Source organism: Pyxicephalus adspersus, chromosome Z (assembly GCF_032062135.1).
Source record: "Pyxicephalus adspersus chromosome Z, UCB_Pads_2.0, whole genome shotgun sequence".
NCBI lineage: Eukaryota > Metazoa > Chordata > Amphibia > Anura > Pyxicephalidae > Pyxicephalus > Pyxicephalus adspersus.
In genome coordinates this window covers 72,911,256-72,929,657 of record NC_092871.1, presented here as the reverse complement: position 1 = coordinate 72,929,657, position 18,402 = coordinate 72,911,256, and the positions used below count along the sequence as shown (strand labels likewise).

Sequence of the window (18,402 nt, the reverse complement as noted above, 5' to 3'; positions counted from 1 at the left end):
GCAAGGGGCGGGCCTACGCGGGTTCGGGTTTGGTTGTGAGGTGCACTATAACAAGGCTATTGAAACCGTGCTTTACCTGTGGCTAGAAGCGGGGCCGAAGGGAGAAGAAGCCGGACGACAGGTTGCTTTGGGGTTAGGAGATCGGGTATGTTTGGCTATTGACTGCAGAAAACCTATGCTTCTTGCTATGAACAACGATTTGTGTTATGCTGGTCACGTTCGAAGCTTTTGCCTTTTCTTTTTGGTTACCCATTATGAAATGTCCTATGTTAAAAATGAATATATATATATATATATATATATATATATATTAGGGCTCATTGCTGTTGGGTAATCTAGTAGTGCATTTGCAGCTTTTTATATATTTTTTATTGCACAGGCAGCTTTTTGTATGGTATGCCAACCATGGTCAATTAGCTGAATGGTAACAATGTCACTGTCAAGGTAATGCCTTGAGTCTCTTGCATCTATACGATTAGTATGTATATTTTCCATCAGTGATATGAGGGGTTTATGCAACCAGAATGTTTAACTGCCTGTTTCCAAATCATTATTCACTGTTAATAGGGTTGCCTGGTAATGCTGATAATTATGATTTATTTCCTATGGATAACCTGTGAATTGATTAGTATGGTTTTGTGATTTGTCTGGGCTTCTTTTTTTTTTCTAATAAAAAGCTTGTGATTATTGAATACTTCAGTAAATAAGGCTTTAGGTTATTGATTGTATTTTTTAAAAATATTTTTGTTACATTTGCACAGATTTTCCTATGGTGGAACCATAGTACAGCATTTATTAATACATTATTTATGGCATGTTTAGACTCATCACATCTTCTCAGCACATATGTGTTTAGGCACAATGTACTATAATGCATTTCCATGTTAGTGCCACAAAAACAGGTATGTATACGTTGAATGGTATGTAGTCCAGTCATCTGCACTGTACTGCATTGCCATAGCATGCAGGAATGATTTTTTTTGTGTAGAGACTAAATCCACCCTTGGTGTATTTTTTTTTCAAATGCAAACTATTAAAGCACCTGAATTTGATCTGGTATCAGCCTCTTGCCATGATTGTTCAGCAGGCCTTGATTGTGAGAGGGAAAATCAGTAGCAGGGCTTGCGTATGGAAGGAAGAAGCAGCAGAAGGAGGTAGTCAATTTGACCACTGACTGAGACCATGTTGATAGAGGTCGAAGTGAGAAAAGGAACTTGTTATTCTGGTTTTTATTTTGTTGTCCAGTCAGACAGGATGAGGTCTAGGATCATTGGGGCTAAAAGGAAACAGATTAAATAATGTTGGCAATCCACATGAGGGTATCTTGTGGAAGAAAAGTGAAATTTAAAAAGCAAAAGCAGTGTGACAAAAATAAAGTTCACCCTTATTGCTTCCAAAGTAATAGAGTAGCTGACAGATACTGCTACAATTTTCAGGGAGAACTGTATTTTCCCAATTTTTGTTGGGACATATTGTGGCATTTCATTTATACACTTTTATACATCTGTTAAAAACAATTGATATAATCAACCCAGCTGGTGATCAGATGTTGGATTCCCTTAACTCTGGGACTACCTGTTATAATGAAATTCCACAAAACGTCCCAACAAAAATTGTAAAAAGACAATTCTCTCTGAAAATTCAAGTTACACTAACTGGGATGTGGTTCATTAGGATCTGCTTATCACTGACTCAACTATAGCGACAGATACTGCTAATTAAAAATTAAATCCACTTAACTGTTCATCAGCAAGTGTTACAACCTCTATAACAGCAGAATTTTTGATGGTTTGCTGGTCTGGAGAATTCAGGCATGTGTTATCACAATACCAAGTAGCAAAGACTTCACCAATGATTTTAAGAAAGTAATTGTTGCTGTCTGTCAATCTGGGAGGGTTGAAAGGTAGTTTCCAAATGATCTGAAGTACGTCAATCTACAGTAACGAAGATTTTTGCATCTCATCTTCTAAGGGCCTTAGCATATTAACTGTTGGAGTTCATGACAGGACTGAACAAATATGGCCTGTTTTGTGGAAGAGGGGTCTTTTCTCTAGAAGTCACATGGCAGCACAGTTTAGGACCACAAAATTGCATCTGAACACAAGAATTTTGGAACAATGTCCTTTGAACAAATTAATCTAAAGTGAATATGTCAAGGTCAGATCATGCACTGCTTAGAAAAATTGCCCCCCAAAAAAGGGACTTTTCAGACTCTACAGCCCTAAGCTTTTTAAATTTTAAAGGAATATAAAAGTGTGACTTATTTGTATAAGTGTTGCCAGGAGTAAACCACTTCGCTCAAAAATGAATATGGCAGCATGACATGAGTTTGCTAGTTGCATCTAAAGAAATCACAAGATTCCACTTCTGGAAGCATGTTCTTTGAACAGTCAAGACTAAGGTAGAGATGTTTTGCCATTATGCACAACGCCATATGTGGCAAAAGACAAATACAGCATATCAGCAGAAACTCCTCCTACTAACTGTCAAGCATGATGGCAGAGGGGTTATGATTTGGGCTTGCTTTGCAACCGCAGGATCTGGGCACCTTGCAGATGTTGAGTTGACCATTATCACCTATATATACCAAAGTAATTTACAGTCAAATATGAGAACATATATGGCAGAGGTAAAGCTTTGTTGAAACTAAGTCATCCAAAAGGACAATGATCCTAATCACACCAGCAAAAAACAACAGAATTGCTTAAAGGTAAGAATCAAGGTATTGCATTGTCCCTGTTAAAGCAGGCCCTAAGAAAGCTGTTCCTGCAAACTTCAATGAAATGAATCAATTTTGTAAAGTACAGTGCACCAAAAATGCTTTACAACTCCACAATGTGAGAGACTGATAAAGTTGTATGGGAAAATAATTATTTTGAGTTCTCTCAGCAGTATAAAGTTCTGCAAGCTAATAAAAAATGTTTAACACAATACTTCTCCATTTTGGCTTAATTTTTGTTAAATAGTGACCCTGTATAATGTATTGTGTTGTTTTTTGGGGTTTAGATACAAATAATTTTGGAATCTGTCAAGGATCAGATCAATTTTATTATGACTTGATGTGTGAAACTAGAATTAGACATTGGTGCACTTACTTTTTCATAAGAATGAGCAAGACGCTCAAATCTGTGTTTGCTGTGTGTCTGTTTTTGTGTGTGACTGCAAAAAATTTGCCTTGTTTAACCTCCCTGGCGTATGCAAGTTAAGTTTTTTTAAACGTAAAAGCGGTACATTTAAAAATACTTAGTATTTTAAATTTCCAGCCACTCACTCCTGAGCAGATGCCCGGCCAGCATCAGCTTCCCCTGGCTTCACGTTCCCAACGTTCACATGCCAGGGACACAGATGCCGGGCATTGCCAGGTTACACAAATGCCCGGCTGGCATTGCCAGGTAAAGATGCCGGGCACCGCTGGAGGACACTGCGGGCACTTCTTACCAGATAAGCTGTTTAAACTCAATGGCATTTCCACCCCGAGTGTGGCTTGGAGTTACCGCTTTTGGTGTGGATAATTCACCCCGAGCCACACTCTGAATTACCGCTAAGGGGGTTAAAGGAAAAATGTTCATTTACTGTAAGGGATCTCATTTATCCAGGTCAATGTAAAGCCTGATAGTTATGTGTAAGAAATTTCATAACATTCCAAAGCTTCAAACATCTTTAGTGTTACAAGAATATTTGTTGAATGGTATGAGCTATTTTCCATTAAATTTTTGTAAGATGTAGCATTTTATTGCTATGTTTGCTATGTTTTCTTAGCAGTGTCTTGCTGCATACCTGCCTATAAATTGAATAAAATCCTAATCTAGCCGCCAGGGAAAATGGGCAAGTCAATGTTCTATGTTTATTGTTCCTATCGAAATCATGTTGTTTGTGTGTAATTGGTTGACCCCTCCCCATATGTGACCTTTTTCTCTGGAGTACTTACAGGACTATCAAGAGCTTCAGGCATTAGGAAACACCATGTTTATTAGACACCATAGACATGGTGTCCAATAGACAAGGACTTCACTGTAGGTCACAAGAGGGGACGGTTTAGATAGCCATCTTGTACAGTTTGCAGGTGGCCTGAAGACTCTGACAAGGTTTACCATCATCCTGTTGGTCATCCTGTCTGAGCGCAAAGCTCTTCTAGGAAAAATTTGAAAAACCACTATGGACAGGGAGAGATGACTTCGGAGCAGTACCTCTGGTTCAAATTAGTAATGCCCCCAGTGGGCCTGCAGCAGGAGTTCTGCTGCCTAGTGGGGCAGTAGCCTGCAGAGTGTTAACATAAGTATGTATTCAGTGGAGTGAGGTTCCAGCAAAGCAGGGTAGCAGGGAATAGGTTAACCGCCAAAGTTCATTTCCTCATATGAAACAGAGGTGCTCTGAAAGCACCTCTTGAATTTGTGAATTTATTTCTTTGGGTTGAGACTTGGACTCCAAGCAAGCCTCTCCTTAATCTTTGGTTGATAAGTTTGATGATGCAGGCTAGTTCTGAAAAGTTATGTGGCACAGAAATATCTACCTCCCCTGAGGAATCTGAAACGTGTAACACAGTAGGAGTCAAGCTTGCCCTTGTCTGCATTCTTGTCTAAATATGATGCAGGAGGAATAATAATCATGCACCAAATTATCAGTTTAGATATTATGTTATGAATATATGATACTTTTTATACATATGTACTTTGCTCCTGAAAACATAAACCAATAACTTGCCACTTAACCCCCTTCTTTATATATATATAAAGACTGTATGAACTGAAGTGGTGTTAATATATGGAACAGGTTATTAATCACCCCTTAAGGGTTTGCCGACCCCAAACAATTGGTAATCAAAAGTAAAAGACACAGGGTTTTTTTTTGCAAGCTTGAGTATATTTTGTGAGATTTTTTTCTCTTGAATGTGTATTGTATTCTGAGCAACTATTATTAATTTATTACACCTAAACTTGCCAAAAACCCTCTGTTTTTTACTTTTGATTAGATTACCACTGAAGTTTACTCTCCAATCTTCATGATCACAAAGAGGACTGTATACTAGTAACATATCTTAAAAATGCAAACAGTTTTATTAAAACCAAAAAGCAGTTCAAAATAAAGGCAATACAGATGGGAATTTACCATGAAGATTAGGCTCTTTTTATTGTATACCTGATATACCTGTAGATATACCTATCATAAAATTTATGATTTATAGTCCGGGAAAGACATATACAGTTTTTGTGTGCTTGTCATGATGGTCTGGACTCTGGTGGGCTTTTTGTTGGAGAGAGGGATAAGTATTTTCCACTATTTAGATGATATGCTGCTCCGGAACCATAGGAAACTTAGGAAAGATGGGTTGTAAAAGTACTAAAGTATAGTTGTGCAAATCCTGGACAACTTGGGGTGGTTGTTCAGTATAGGAAAAGAGTCAACTTATGCCTTGTCAAGATCTAAATTACATAGAGGCTTATTTGGACCCAGTTTAGAGCACTCTTCATTTCTCCAGAAAAGGTAAAGGTAATTAGTGAATGTGTAACTTTCAAAACTGGGTGTCTTGTCTCAGAGTGCATGGTGTTCATGTAGTGTGGTTTCATTAGCCCTCCTCACCAGAAATATCCTCCTGGAAGGTAAACATTTATCTGCCAAATCTCTGGTCAAAACAGGCTTTCCTTAAGATTTGTACTATTTTTCATGATATTATTTCTTCAAACCTAACCAGTATTCCTGCCTTGAAAATGAAAAAATTTTTCACAACATAATGCTACTAACCCCATGTTTTACTGTGGTAACAGTTCATGGGAAGTGTGGGTTTAGTGCCATCATGGTGTTTTCCCAGGATGGCCAGAAAGCTCAATTTTGGTCTCATCTGACCAAAGGACCTTGTTTAATTTGTCTGCAAAATCACGTGCTGTTGGGCAAACTACAAATGTGCTTTCTTATATTTATTTTTTCTATCCCCTCTTCTATGTAGCCCTAATCTACAGAGATGTGTTTCTTAACTTTTTAAAACATAGAGAACGCTTTTTCTAAACTACTATATCCACAGGTCACATTGCATTAGTATGGTTGTCAGTAGGAAGAATGTTTCCTACATTGCTTCCACTCTTATAGAACTAAAAAGATCATTGTTTTCAGGTAAACTGACTTGAAAGTCACAAACTGCAACGCCAGCAATCTCTGGAAAAACCCTAGTTCGTAATCGCTGCTGTAGGGTATATGGCCTAAAGTAGTTCTGTACACAAATACCCTCTTCTCTACTGTGAAACCCATTTAGTGTTTTCATTTTGTGCCCTCCTTGTTTTTTGTGTGTGTTTGGTTAACAGCTTTCTCTTGCCAGGATTGTAGTGATGCTATATTTTTTCCAATGTGTTATAAAGCATTTAGTGTTGCTCTTGGTAATCATGTCCTCCAATTTATCTTAATCACCTAGCGCACCTGTTTCAGGCACTGAGTTTTTCTTTATTTTTCCTTTCATTTTGCTTTTCTTTCCTTTGAAGAAACTATAGGAGAGGAGTCACGTGGCGACCTTTGTATTTGTATTAGTATTTGGCAGCACAGTCCCAGTTGGTGCCAGGGAACAGGCAGGACCTCTAGGACATTTGGTCTTATCCATGACAACTGGTGACAAATATCATTATTACAAACCGGGCCTAAAAGCAATCATAACCTTTCTTTAGCCTGCTATTTGGGTACCTAAATGCAAGAATTGTTATTGGGACAGGGAAGAAAGGTCTAGTTTTTCTTGTTTACCATCTGCTCAATATAAACAATATCAGATGCTGTATGTACTTTGACCATACCTAAACAGATTTCACAGAACCCATTAGTTTCAGTCTTATCAATACGGTCATGTAATTATGCAGATGCTAAAATATAGTCTTTTAAAGCAGAACTAAGCTGAAAATAAAAAAAATCACACTTATCCTCTTTCAGCCTAGCGCAGAGTAAGCACTGTGCACTACCATCTTAATCAGTCTTCTTCCCTGTTCTGGTTAGGTCACCCCATCTCACACTGCCAAAGTATAAGACTGGGTGACGTATCCTGCTGTAAAGGAGAAAAAAATAGTGTTGATATCACTGCGCATGTGTGAGATCGGCATTTCTTTCCCCTTAATGTAGGAAAATGTCCCTTCTGTGTATGCCCAATTAGGAGCAGCCAGAGCCTCCTGGATTGCATGATGTAGGTATCCAAGGAGATTCTGCGCTCCCATTCAGTCGTGGCGATCAAGACAGAAGGGGAGTGGCTTTTACTTTACATAAAAGAGTTGTCTACATAAAAGAGATGTCTTTAAGGATAGGTCCACTTTAAGTATTTAATTCTACTGTATAGGCCTGCCTGTTGTCTACAGTTCACCTGAAAACCTGATGCAGAAACTGAGCTTTACTCCGGGTGCTGTTTGTTTAGTGAATATTTTGGCCTTTCAAACATTTGGTAGTGAAGTGTTAAGCTTGGCACATTTGATCTGAAAGCCTGTTATCTCCTTGTGAAAAGGAAAGGGATTATTGGCCTGCTCCCCTCAGGGGCACTAACTGCAGCATCAGGTGAACCACATCATAAATGAAAAATCTTTGTGAATCATGCTTAAAAAATATAGTAGTCAGTGAGACAATCAGCTTTAGTTTGGAATTTATTAGGAACACAAACATGAAAGCTATTCCATTTTTCACTCACTTTCATTCTGTGGAGAAAGGATCTTTACAACCCACACAACAATTACCTCCCTACAAAAGCTCAAGCAAAACAAAGTTCTCTTGATAGCCAGCAGTGGAGCTGGGATGCAGATTTTCTGGACAATCCAGTTAAGTTGTGGTGTAGGAACATGAGTGCTAGGTTGTTTAATAGGATGACTGGACATTGGAACATAGTTGCTGGCAACAGTGCTGCATCAGAATTGAAATGAAACTATTGTGATGCAGTTGAAGTGGGCTAGAGGGGAAAGGGAGAGAGTGTTACAGAAATTTGATTGGTAAATGGGGAATGTAAATTAAGGTGTGTGTAGAGTATGTGATTGTATTACCAGTAAATATTGTGTGGGGAAGAAAGGACTGGGAGATATGTACAGTGTGTATGACAGTGTAATAAATGAATTAAACACATGTAAATGGAAGGGAGGTGATGGTCAATGGGATTACAGCAATATTGCATATTACAAAATGGAATATTGGTATTTGAAATATGGATATTACTACAATTGGTGTAACCAAACCATCTCTGGCATGTAGGTTGTACCCCAAAGAAAAGTTGGCCCAGTGCTCTAAGCACCCAAATCCTTCTCTTTTACACCAGGACTTAAGCCATTCATTTAGCTGTCAAAGCTTCAACTGCCTTTGCTGTGTTGCGTATTGCATTGCAATATTCCAGAGAATATAACCTTTTGAGGCCCTTTCCTTCAACTTGAAACTTAGTTCTTTAAACTGATTTTTAAGGATCTCCATCTTCCATGTATCCTGTCATTTCGTCTAACATGGACCAATACAGCTGGGCCATGCCCAGCCCCTCCCAGTAACTTGTCCACCACATGCCGAAACCTGGAACCAGGCAGACAGCAAACAATCCGATTGAAGGGACCGGGGGCCTCAAACTATTCTATCCATTAGATGAATGAAGGTAAGGTCCCTGATAGTGCTACAAAGATTTATATCTGTTGCCAAGCCTGATTTTAAATATATTTATGATTTAAGAGAGCAAAAGAAATGGCTTTTTTAGAGGCAACGATGTGAAAATGATTCCTTGTATTGAACGAGTTGATTACAAGACAGAGGTCAACTATTTGTAACTATTATATATACAGTTAATCAAGTGACCACATTACAAAGTTAACATGTGGTCAAATACCATCAATAATGTGAGTACTCATAATTTTCCCGACGCATTTTGCCATATAGGCTTCTTCAGGGGACATCACAGAGACTCGTTAAATTAGTGAAAACAAAGAGCATAATATTAAACATCAGGGATGGGCATCAAAAAGACAGTTGCAGAATGAATATCCTTTGCACAGTCTTGGTCGTTTGAGCACATTGCAACTTAAGCATTTTCTGTGTTCTTTGCCTGCCTCACAACAAACTAGCAGATCTCTTAAGGTATTGGAGCAAACGTGCATTGCTGAGGGGCCGGTACGGGGAACATTGTCTCACTCTTACCAGTTGTTATTGTCAGAATACTCTGGGTATCCATCTGGGTATGTAGAGAAATAGGAAAGGGAGTTGCAATTGTCTTTTTCGGACAAACAAAGAGAGCATTTAATTTATTTTGGCCCTAAGGCATCTATTAGCAATCAGTAACAAGAAACCATTTTTAAAATACGAGATGGTACAGGACGCTGGTGGTTCTGGCTACAATGTACCCTGCTGTTAGCTCTTTGCTGGCGCTGTCAAAAGGGCCCAGGGTACGTTATTACACATATTCTGGAATGGCCCACTCCTACAACCATTCTGGGGAAAGGTAGCAGATATCATAAAGAACCTGACTGATCTGTCCATTTATAATAGGCCAGAGCTAGTTTTGCTCCATGTCTCCACCATTTTCAGGAAAAGGTACCAATCTTCCCTTTTACACCATTTATTGAATGCTGCAAAAATGTGTATCCCTGCTTTGGCAAACGATGAACCATCAAACGTCAAAAATACATGTATACTTGGTTCTATTGAGAACAGTTTATTTGGTCAGCAGAGTATCTTACCTGTCAGCAATAAATCTACTTTTCTTAGTTTTTTGAGATGTTATCTATCATGTACTTGAGAGAACATATGTATGCTATGCATTTAAAAGTGTGTATTTAGAAATGTCATGAGACTTCTGCCTGCCCATTCGTTCTTTCCTTGTTTCCTCCCCTCTTCCTTTTGGTTTTTTGAATATTATAATAATAAAAATGTTTTGACCTCCAGGAGGCCGCTAAATGCAGATGATTTTTACACTACGATGTTCAGTACATTATTGGCCAGAAGTTATTTGTACAAAATACCTTTTGTATGTTACTGGTTTCTTAGATGTCAAACTTAGTAATAAAGTTTAAAAAAAAAAAAAAAAAAAAAAGATTTCAGGCTGCTAGCTGGGTGACCAGAGTGAGAGCAGCAAAGCTGGCCAGTATATAGTATTTGGCCAGAGTTGTGTAGGAAGAACTGCGCACGTGCCATACTCGCAACGTTGAACTGTGAACATTGAATACCCATAGTTACATGGGATAGGAAATCCCCACGCATTGTATGAGACATACTGGACTTCCGCCCATAGTAATGTGAGGGCGGAAATGACGAATCGGCATGCGTAGGGTGTCTGTAGATATAAGGAGGTAAGGGAGGAGTGATGTGTCTGCCCATAAAACTCCCACGAGTGGTGTTTACGTAGGGAAGCTCCACCCATCCTCGCCTTCACTCGCCGGCCCCTGGACCATATGATCCCGAGCCAGCGAGTCCTGGGCAGTGATTTAAGATGATTTAAAGCCCAAACGAGGGAGGGCTTGGGTGGGCCAAGACCAGCAAGTAGTCTGGTAAAGCCCCACCTAGAATGTATATCAAATGACAAGAGCTTCACAAGACTGGTACAACCAAACATAAATATCAATTACTCACAATTGTAACAGAATTTTTTTTTTAATTAACAAAGTTATACTATAATAATAATGTAATTTGTATAGTACAATGTAATAAAAAAGTAATGCTTCTTAAACAAAGTTAAATTATGTAGTGCTGAAGAGTGCCTGCAATATCAAATATATTAGGCATAAGACACCACAGCACAAAGAAACTGTACTTGTCAAGAAGACTTTAGGCTGAATCTACATGGATGTTTTCCCCAGCGTTTAACCTGAGGCTTTAAAAGCCCATATTTGAAATTCCAATGAGCTAATCCTACACCAGAACGTTTCCATAAGGCATGTTATTGAGCGTTCAAGATAACATTCCTTGCAACGTTTTAAAAATTAAAATGCAGAGTAAAAGTGGGAAAACGTTCGAAAACTCTTCCATTTGAATTCAATGGAGGCTTTTACAAGTGGTTTTTTAAGCTTTTTATGAAGGCTTCCATTGAGGAGGGGTTTTTAACTGTTTTTAGCAGGACTTTGGAATCTGGAAGCCCCCTTTTAATAAGGAGACTCCCAGATCTCCGCCTACCCACCCTGGGGAATGAGTACGGGGTACATAAATCCCCTTATTCATTCCCTGAAAAGATTAAAAATATGTGTAAAAAAAAAAAAAAAATAGGACGAGCCTTTAACGTTAAAGTAATTTATTAGGTGTGTGTGTTTTATGTAACTTAAATTTTTTTTTTTTTTTACGGGTTTCCTTTTTCTCAGTCATTTAACACTAGAGGTAAATGGGGACATTTATTTTTATAGAAATTATAATTTATGGTTTAAATATCTCCTGATGAAGTGGAGTCAATCCGTGAAATGCGTTGAGATAGATTAAAAGGTTGTATCCACCTATAGAAATCTTTGAATGAATAGATTAGTATTTGAAGGAATTGAAGAAAAAAAGTGTACCAGTCTCATTGGGTGGAAGAACAATTCTTTTAGTGATTTTTTTTTTTTCCTGTTACACCCAGAAATTAGACTAAAAATTAAAACCAAACTTACAGTTGTTAATAAACTCGCAACAAAATTATTTTCATATTACCTAGAAATTTATTAAAATGATCATAGCAACACACCTTGTTCACTTTAGGTGGGGAAACAATGTTACACAGGACAAGGGTATATGATGAACAAGAATAAGGCTGTGGGTGGTTGCTATGGGGGATAGAAACCACCAACGCAGAATAGATGTTTGTGTCCAAGATATAATGGCAGAACATTTCTTCTACCAGGTCATAGTAAGAGATTTCCACATTGTTGGTGCCATCACCAGAAACTGTGTTACAGCTTGGGACTTAAAACTCCTAACCTATTAGTTCACCTTGGAATTCTAAGTAACAGATTCATGTATTTGGTTTAACCAAACAGAATCCAGGCAATAGGTAGAGATTTGCTTCTTTTTACTGACATTTATTGTGTATTATAATCCTACTACCAACCAATTACCCTTTACCCATACAATAATTGTGCATCTCTAAGGTACAAGTTGAATCCTCCCAGATGACTCCGGTTTGGTTTAGACCAAATTCTAGATAAATATACTGGTATCTTCTACAGACACCCACCCAAACAGGGATACTGTATTAGCTCACCTTCTCCTTCAATATGATCTCATAGATGCATGGAGAGATGCATGTAGTCCTTCTGTAAGAAATTATGTGCAGGAGAATAATCTGTGTAAACTAGGACTTTATACTAGGATAGACCATGCTTTTGTTCCTTTTAAGGTAATTTCTTCCTTAACATCAGCACATATTTTCTGGCAACACCTTTGTCTGATCATGATCTGCTAATGCTTAAAATGCAATTTGATATGGGAAGATTTTATTTTCCCCCTTGGAGGCTCAATAAGAGTTTACTTTGTTTGGGGATTTTTTCCTATATTTGTTTATGGTCCAGCTGACATTTCTCAGCTGTAAACTGGGAAGCATATATGGCCACACTTCAACTTGCCTCTCGGAGGAAAATAAACTCTACAATCGATTTATTGATAGTAAAATGAAACTTTACAAATGTGTACTGTTTTAAATTTATCCCTAATAACTATAGAGTTAAAAAATCTCTAGTCGAAACACAGGTGGTTTTATGTGGTTGAATAAACCATGCAGTCTTTTAGTAAACCCTAAACCCAAATTTTAGCCTTTACGACAATTGAACTTCAGGATGGGAAACTGACCCGTAACCATAAATAGATTTTCTCTGCAATTAGGTATTTGTCAAGCTATGTGATTCCCCATCCCTCCTCATAAAGGATCTTTAAGCACTTTTTTAAGTTTTTTTATTACCTTAACTGCTCATAGATTTTTTTGGACAAACATTTTACTAGTGCAGAGACTTTACTGATAAATATCTTAAGATAGGCAGTTTACCAGGACCAGATGCCATTAATCTTTTTCATTTTTGTATTTGAAAAAAAATAAGCTCCCCATATCGTAAATTTATTTCCGTTGAAGACTGCTATAATATGTCTTCAGATGCAAATTTTGTTTTTAATTAGTGTGATCCCAAAGGCAAGTTAGGGTCATGTTTTGTCTTCAAGTTTAGACTGATCTCCTTAACTGTGATTTAAAGATGATGACCAAAATCCTTGTGGAGCTTGCTCTATGCAATTTGGCTCCTATTTCTTAAACACACTGGGAGCTTTGTACTGCTTTACACAAACCTAAATTAATCATGGGGGCTTTGGATCTCTTCTTTTTCTTTATTGGTTGAGGCACATAAAGTTATCCCTGTCCCTCCTATTGTTCTTCCTAGCTATCGAACCTCTGGCAATATCTCTAAGGGAACATCTGGATGGAAATGGGATCTCTTGTGGCACAATCTTACCATATGTCACTTCACCCTTTTTAGCAAATTTGTTACACCTTCTTTGTAATTTCAGTGCCTCATCAGGATACAGATAAATCACAAGTGCTGAATATTAACTTGCCACCCAACTTCCAAATCTCCCTAAATCTATTTTAACCTCTCCTGGTGTGCCTTCTCTATGGTATATCTCCGAATCCAGTTGACATCTACATACTACGATTTAGATAGAGCTGATTTTCTGCTAATACTGTGTTTGATTTACTCAGGCCTGACTAGGGGGGAGATTCCTTTCATTAAAAATAAATATAAATAAAAATTAATATCCTTTCCAAGATTTTTTACCTTTAGAACTTTGTCAATCCCAAGGCTCTAATAAAGGTCTTAAAGCCCTTCAGATCAAATTTTTGATCTTTATTTGGGCCACCAAATGAGGTAGGATCTGCTAACAAATGTTTTTACACTCCTAGAAGTTTTGGGGTCTAAGTGTGCTTAATCTATAATATTATTATTATTATTATTATTATTATATAAGGTGGCTCAGGTAGCACAACTAACTCAAAATATGTTGCCTAGATTTAGATTGCCGTGGGTAGAGTTAGAAGTCCTGCTGTGACAATAGTGTCTCCTATGTTGTCAAAGAAAAGCAGACACCCTATTCCTTGTACTACTCTAGCCCACAGTTTATCTGTATACTACATGCTCAATTGATAGTTTATGTTCAGTTCACCTGTCATTTTCCTCCCCTCCCTCCATGGTGTAATCCTAATTTTCCTCCAGACCTGCAACTTTTCCAGTTCTAGTGGTTTATAAACAAAGGCTTCCTAAGAATTGGTGACCTTAATATTCCTCATGGCTTTATTGGCCTTGCATTTCTTCAAGAGAATCACAACCTACCGCATTCAGAAATGTTCATTTATAACCAAATTCTCACCATACTGTTCCATAGCATTTAAAATTTTGTGTACATCTATCATCCAGGCCAAGTAGCTTGTATCAACAATTTACAATATCCTCTTGTTCACAAAAACAAAATTATCCTACATGCTTGCATGGGAACATCATCGTCATTTCTCCTGGGATCTTAAGGAATGGCATAGAATTCGTCCAAAGTGTCTATTAACACTTCCCTAGTGGGGGTGAATTAAAAAACCCTTTTTAGGTGGTAGGTAGTGCCTGACACTTTCCCACATTCATCATCCTCTTCATCTCCTCTGTGCTTTAGAACCTGTGACCAGACAAGCATGATGGAGCACATGTGGTGGTCTTGCCCCATAGTGAATAACTATTAGAAGAATTTTCTGCAGTTTCAGAAACCCGAATATGTTACCCATATAAATGTACTTGTTATAACTCAGATTCTGGACTTCAGTGCTCTGTTTATATGGATGTGTTACCTACATATTATTTATATATATATTTCCTATATCTTTATTTTTACAATATTTTCTACTCCATTTTGTTTTGTTTATCTGAGCCAAAACCCCACCAAATATTTTGCTTGGTTGTAATATCAACACTGTATTGAATCTAACTAGACTATTTAGTATTATATTGTAACTATAATGTATATAATTATAATGTAACTATGTAGCTCTAGTATCAACTAAAGCCATCACATGTAGAAGAAGGTGACCTCTACCACCATACAGTGACAGGTGCATATGGGCGTCGGTCTCCTGCCGTCAGTGCCCCCTTTGCTATCACTGGAGACCTGCCTTCCCACAAAGGATTAGGAACCTCAAAGCTTCCCTTCCTGAGACTCTCTAACCCCTGCCCAGGATAAAGGAATTCGGGTTTGGATTTCTGTCCCGTGTTTGGAATTGGGCTTGGGTATGTTCTGTGTCTTCTAACTGTAGTCATCACTAATCATGCTTCTAACTCTAACAGTTTTTCTCATTAGGTGTTTCCACCACTTGAAAAAAAAATGATGTATCTCAGTGCTCAACCCAGAATTTTTTTTATGGCGGGTGGGAAGAAATTTTAGGTGGGTGGCAGCCCCTATATTGTGACCAAACTCTTTAGTAACCACCCAAAAACAGCCGGGTGGGTGCTGAAAAGTGCCGGGTGGTGCGCCCAGCTAAAAGGGCCTGGGGAGAACCCTGTATCTCATCTTGAGGTACCCTTGCCTTTAAAAGATTCACCCACATTTGCTTCCTAGATACAACCAACCTAGTTTTCTTTGGAGCTCCTTTTTTCTTCTTCTGCATTGCCCTTCTTTTGTGACCTCCTGTCTGACCCTATCTAAGGCCCTAAGTTGTTTTTAGTCTCCTCTAGTTCCCCCAAATGGTTTAAAAGCACAGTGGCTGCATTGTTTGATTTGATTAGCAAGCTCTTAGAGTTTAGTTTGTGTTAAATTCCCCTAACTCCTCAAATTTCAAATCTCTGGGGCTGCGGTAATCCATGTCCCCATCTGCCATATCCTCTCTTATGCTGCCTATTCCTATGCTTAGTTATAAGAGATCTGGCACACTTTTTCTTTCTCCATGAGTGATCATCATCAGTCATATAAACATTCTATCTCCTATCACTTGAGGAGAACACATCCTTACAATCTCAATTGTTGGATTTGACTACAGCACATATGCTGGCTTTTACTTAACAGGCTTTCGGCCCTTCGTTTTCTTTAAAGCATTTATTGATTTGGCCATGAGGACTTTTCACCTTTCCTCCAAATCATGAGCCCTACTAGCAGCTGATCAAACATACTCCAAAGCAAATGCTAGCTGGTCTCTTAAAACCTTACTTTTAGCCTCTGCTTTCTCTCCTCTCTGAGTTTCAGTACAAAGAGCATGAAGGAAATTTCAGCCAAAGTGTGATACAACCTTCCTCTGTTTTACTTAAACCAAAGCTCCTAAGGACATAGTGAAGAAACATATCCACACATCCACTGACTGTTTTTAAACCAAGTAGGCAGGTTGCACATCCCCTCATGATAAAAAAAAACTACTATTTCAGTTGGACTTCAGTGCAGATGAAGGCCACGAACCCCCACGAACCCCCAAATTTTTTGCTTGGTAGCAATATGTTTTGCTATATACTTGTGTAGTTAACTGTTAGTCTGGTTCTCTTGGTAACAGCCTCAAAAACAAATGGTGCATAAACAAACCAATCAGAGTTACAGGAAGACGAAACAAAACATGAAGAGATCAAAACTATGCATACATACAAACATATATACACATGCACACCCTATCTAACTCTTCCTAGCAAGTGAACACTGGCAATGTATGCCAAGGGGCACACTAAAAGTTACTTTTCTTCAGTAAGAGCTTTTCACAATTTCCTTGGTGAACATGACTTTGGGTTAAGTGATCGCCGTGGAAACCAGGTACTTGATATTGAGTCTTCAGCTTCCCCTTGTTTCGTCTTGCTGTGAAGTCCCTTTCCTCTTCAGTGCTTCTAGAGGCCCCCTTTCCATCTGGTTGGAAACCTTTAATCAGGAAAGATTGTTGCCACTGTCAGTTGATCTGCAAATTTTCCACGCAAACTTAACATTAGTCTATCAGGGAAACGGTCCTGTCTGCAAACTACAGATGGCAGCCTTGCACCCTAATGGCCATCAGTCAACCATGTCAGAAGATCAATACACATGTTGAAATATTTAAATATAAATCCCCCACCCAGGTCCCTTGCTAAGACCATTTGTGGATACAGGGGGATCTCTGATCCAGCATCATAGATATGTCAGCTGGTCCTTGATAATCCTCTTGTGATTGCTTAAGGGTGGAAAGAGATTTGTAGTTTGCCTGGATGTCAGCTTTAATGAAGGCCATTGCTCAGGGATTTTCCCATGTGGCTACTTCTATCCATCTCTGGAATGTCATGTTAAATTTTTTCTGAACCGATTGCTCTCTGTAAGAATCTCATTCATAGGTGGAGGTTGGTGTTAATGCTAAGAACTTCCTGCCATCTAACAGAATTTAAAATTCATGCTTTCCTCCTTATTTATGTAAGGTATATTGTAAAATGTTTTCTTGTACTCCTTTGAATACCTACCAAAAAGATTAACTTTTGGCATTTGGGAAAGGTTTGGGTGTTAACTCGCATTTTGACTCTCGTTTTCCCCATAACTAGTAGGGGAACTTTGAAAAAGAGGTACATTCTTGAAACTAGTAAGTAGAACTATAGATTATCAAGAGACTGAGACATGTCTGTATTCGTGCAAGTGGCCAGATCTTCAAATTATTGGGATCAGTGTTTGGTGCTGCGGCTTGCTCACTGGCCAAGAGAATTGGGAATGTTGAGACAGAATCTATTTTTGGTTAGATTAATTTTGACCATATATTGTATTTGTAAGTAAAAATATTTACATACATAAAAATTAAGCTTATTTCTACACAAAAAATACATGCATAGCAACCCCCATTTTCGATGCTCTGAACATATACCAGTCTCAAACAGACTTCATGTGAGTCTACTGTTCTGGAGCAAACAGGCCCCTGGGCAGTAATGGATTACAGGAAATGGGAATTGATTTTGTTGCAGTCATAGAGAAGGTGTTGATTATTTTCCAACTGTACTTTATTTTTGTGTTTAACATTTCCCATACATTTATTTCAATTATAAATGACCTCTGCCTGACATTCTTTTCAAGACAATATAAGAACATGGATGGTGCAAAAAATGAACTGCCACATTTGCCCATCTTACTACTATTTCAACTAACTAAGCAAATTGAATGACAACTGCATGTGTATTTATGTACACTAAGCAACACACGGATATTTGGAACATTCCAGCCTTGTTATGAGAGCAACGAAAAGTGGCACACAGATCTATCCAAGGTCCATTTTGTGGTATTATAGAAGTGTTCTAAAAAGCTATTAAATTATTATTTTTTTTTTAATCCTTGCTTCCATTTAAAATATAAATTCAGGTTCCCTTTATGTAATTCATATATTTTAAATTTTTGTTTATTATATTATTGGTTTATTATTATTTATTATGTGTTATAATTTAAAGTGTTTGTGCGTTTTTTCTTTTATATGACTTTTTTCAGGAACAGTCTGAGTAAATTTGTTCTGTATATTTTTAGCATGACAGCAAAAAA

General features: G+C 38.0%; 1 protein-coding gene across 2 annotated transcripts in view; it reads left to right on the top strand.

Annotated features, from left to right (window-relative positions):
• SCAI (suppressor of cancer cell invasion) overlaps positions 1-18,402 on the top strand; it is a 344,415-nt gene continuing 326,013 nt past the window's right edge. For both annotated transcript variants that reach the window (XM_072429918.1, XM_072429919.1), the window contains exon 1: positions 1-145. The gene's annotated coding sequence lies outside the window, so the exon portion shown is untranslated. The remainder of the gene's footprint in view (positions 146-18,402) is intronic.